Source organism: Elephantulus edwardii, unplaced genomic scaffold (assembly GCF_000299155.1).
Source record: "Elephantulus edwardii isolate Elephantulus edwardi_28Jun2011 unplaced genomic scaffold, EleEdw1.0 scaffold00233, whole genome shotgun sequence".
In the NCBI taxonomy this organism is placed as follows: domain Eukaryota; kingdom Metazoa; phylum Chordata; class Mammalia; order Macroscelidea; family Macroscelididae; genus Elephantulus; species Elephantulus edwardii.
Genome location: NW_006399983.1, coordinates 16,419 through 20,422, shown reverse-complemented (window position 1 = coordinate 20,422; position 4,004 = coordinate 16,419).

Below are 4,004 nucleotides of genomic sequence, written 5' to 3'. Positions count from 1 at the left end.
CCTTGATTTTTTTCCCTGTTGAATCCTACCCCAAGTGTTGCTATTTACCTGCTAATTCTTCAGGACTCAGCTCTTCCGGAGCACACGCTAAAAAACAAAGTAAATAAAAATGATATCATAAAAGTTAAATAAACATTTCCCCTCCCCCCACCCCCGTTCGCTTGAAATTCTACAGGTTCATGCAAGATCAACTCAATTGTTCCCTTTGGATCCTCAGAACTGTTTCTGGTGTTCTCAAGACATAGGCTGCCTGTGAGCATGGCAGTGACCAGGAGGCTGGTGCATGATAGTGCTGCAATCCCAATGCCATGGGGTTGGAATCCATATCCTGATCTGTGGAACAAAGATCGGCAATGTCCTCCTGAGACATTTACTGACTCTGAAGACCCACTGTAGGATCAGCTGTGAGCTGGTTCTGACTCAATGGCACACAACAACAACAACAACAGCTATTGTAGGGGTCTTCAGTGGCTTAGTGGAAAGGAACTGCACCACCAATGCAAAGGAACATGGTTTGATCCCACCAGCTACTCCACAGAAGAAAGATGGGGAATCTCCTCCCAAACCCATGAAAACCTGCTGGATGGTCAGCTATGGGACCCTTCCGACCCAAGGATACACAACAATAACAACAGCGAAAGTACCGTTGTGGGGTGCTTGTTTCTTGCTTCAAGTTTACTACAAAATATTTTGTATACTTTTCAGCTCCATTCAATTTCCCTCACCCCCCCGTCCATCAAATTGTACAACCCCATGATTAATCTCCCCCTCCAACTGCATATCCCCATCCCTCATTTTCCACCCTCTCCCTCCCCTCTTGGATCCTTATACTCAGTCAACAATCATGGCTTTATATAATATTTATCCTTGTGGGACTGAGTTATTTCACTCAGCGTAATGTTCTCCAGTCCCTCCCAAGTTAGGTAATAATTTACAGAATCATTGCTCCTGCATGCTGCATTGTATTCCATGTGTGGATGCATCATAATTTCTCAGTCCGTCTGTTTATTGTTAGACATTTGGGTTGTTTCCATGTTCTTGCGATGGTGAATAATGCTGCTGGGAACATTGGTGTACACATCTCCATTTGTGCCTCAGTTCTCATTTTCTCAGGGTATGTTCCACGTAGTGGAATAGCTGGGTCATATGGAATTTCTGTCTTCACCTTTTTGAGGAAGCACCAAACTGCCTTCCAGAATGGTTGAACCATGTTAAAATCCCACCAAGAGTATAAGATTTCCTTTCTCACCACATCCTCTCCAACATTTATTTCTTGCTGTCCTTTTAAACTTTGCCATTGCTACTAGAGTGAGAATGTACCTCACTGTCGTTTATATTTTCATTTCTTTTATTGCCAGTGATTTGGAGCATTTTTTTCCTGTGTCTGTTTGTCATTCTTTTATCTTCCTCTTTGAAAAGTCTTTCCATGTCTTTTGCTCATTTTGCAATTGGGTTATCAGTCTTTTTCTTCTGTAGGCCCAGGAGTATTCTGCAAACTTTTGTTATAAGACTCTTGTTAGAGATGGTATTACCAAATGTTTGTTCCCAGTCTGTAGGTTTTCTTTCACCCTGTTGGAAAAAAGGTTTTGATGCACACATAGATTTAATCTTTAGAAGGCCCCATGCATCAATTTTATCCTCTTTAGATTGTGCATTTCTGGGTGTGTTTGGCATTCTCTTTAAACTTTGGACTTGTACTTCTAAGCTTGATCCCAGTTTGTCTCTTATGAATATTATGGTTTGGGGCTTGACTCCCAGGTTTCTGATCCACCTTGAGTTGATTTTTGTGCAGGGTGTAAGAAGTGGATCTTGTTCCGGCTTTCTGCAGGTGGAAGTCCAGTTTTTCCAGCACCATTTGTTGAAGAGGTTATCATTTCCCCATTTAGTAGCTTTGATTTCCTTGTCGAATATCATCAGTTGACCATAGATAGCTGGGTCTATTTCTGTGTTCTCAATTCTCTTCCATTGAGGAAAGTATTATAGGAAACATGCAAATGTCTGAATTTAAAAAACCAAAGGTGAAGAACAAGCCAAACATTTCTCAAGATGAATGAAGTGAAGAACAAATTCAAATTTCAAGTTGCCATACTGAAGGATTCTATGAACAAAATCCTGGATGATGAAGGAAGCATCAAAAGAAGATGTGCATTTTAAAATCCCACCAACAGTGAATGAGAGTTCCTACCTCTCCACATCATCTCCAACATTTATGCTTTTTGCCCTACTAAATTTTGCTACTGCTTCTGGGGTAAAATTGTAGCTCATTGTGCTTTTGATTTGCATCTCTCTTATTACCAATGTTGGCCGTCTGAATGTCTTCCTCTGTGAAAAGTCTTTCCATGTCCTTTGCCCATTTTGCAATTGGATTATCAGTCTTTTTCTTCTGGAGGCTCAGGAGTATTCTGTAAGCTTTTGTTATGAAACCCTTTTCTGAAATTGTATTGCCAAATGTTTGTTCCTAGTCAGTAGGTTTTCTTTTCACCCTACTGGGGACAGTTTTTGATGCTCACAGCGATTTGATCTGTAGAAAATCCCATTCATCAATTTTATCCTCTCCAATTGTGCATTTCTGGCTGTAATTGGCAGTCTTTTATACCATAAAGGCCTTCTAAGCTTGGTCTCAGTTTTACCTCTTATGAACTTCGTGGTTTTGGGCTTTACTTCCAGGTCTGTTCCACCTTGAGAGAATTTTGTGTATAGTGTGAGATGTGGATCCTGTTTCAGGTTTTGCCAGTAGCAGTCTAGTTTTAGCAACAGCATTTGTTGAAGAGATTGTTATTTACCATTTGATAACCACTTTGGAAAGAGGTGGGAGTGGATTGGTGAGAATGAGTAGGGGCGAAATCACAGGGTTTCACAGTTTTATGGGTGAAGAGAAGGGAGAAAGGAAATGAGAAGAATCTGGACTAAAAGACAGGATAATGATGGGTAAGGGCCAATGATGATTCATTTTATAAAACAAAATACATAAGAATGATTGTATGAAGTACAATATGATTGAAGAATAGTGTGAAACACAATGTATACCAACTTTGTAATCAAACCAATAAAAAAAGCTTATATCAAGCAAAAGAAAAAATGTTCAATATATTTAGAAAATGTACAATGAAATATATGCAATCAATCTCAAAAATTTATTTTATTGCATTCACTTATCCAAAATATTATAATGTTAATATCTAATGTATAAAAGAATGGAGCTCTGCTGGCCTAGTGGCAAGAAGCCATGCTGCAATCCTATAGGCACACAGTTTGAGTCTAGCACCAAAACAGCAATATATAATAGTATTAAATTTAAATGGAAATTAGCTATAATTAAGTAAAATTGGTTACATTTGGTTACTTGAAAATATGCTGATGTCCAATAAGTAATCCCAATTTAAGATGTTAATTTCCACCTGAAATAATATTTTTGTTTTTAGGTGTTATCGAGCTGAGGACAACTCATAGTGACCCAGTGAACAACAGATCTGAACCCTGTCCTATCCTGTGGCATCCTCACTGTCTGTGATGAACTGGAGCTCATTATTTCAGTCACAGTGTCAATCCATCTCAATAGAGGTAATTATGAAAAAATAAACTCAAACTCACTGTTGTCAAGTTGAAAAGGACTCATCAATGAAAATCCTGCACTTGAAAACTTTACAGTGGCTTTTCAAAATTGCCCTTCATTCTCCCAAGGAGCTACTGGTGGATTCAATACACCAGAGAGGCACGTTTGTGTTGGTAGCACACATCCCTACTGTTCTAATTTCTTTATTTTATACTAACCCCACAGGAAAAAAAAATTACTTTGTTGAACAAACACAAAACATCATTTCTTCTCTTTTATTGATTTATTATAACAGTTACTGTCACTTTATAATAAGGGTAGGAATCCTCATCTTTATGTACCAGTGAATCAAAACAACCCATAGCTGGGGAGCTCTGGTGGCCTAGTGGCAAGGAGCTGCAACTACAATCCCAGAGGCACACGGTTCGAATCCACCAGATGCTCTGCCGGG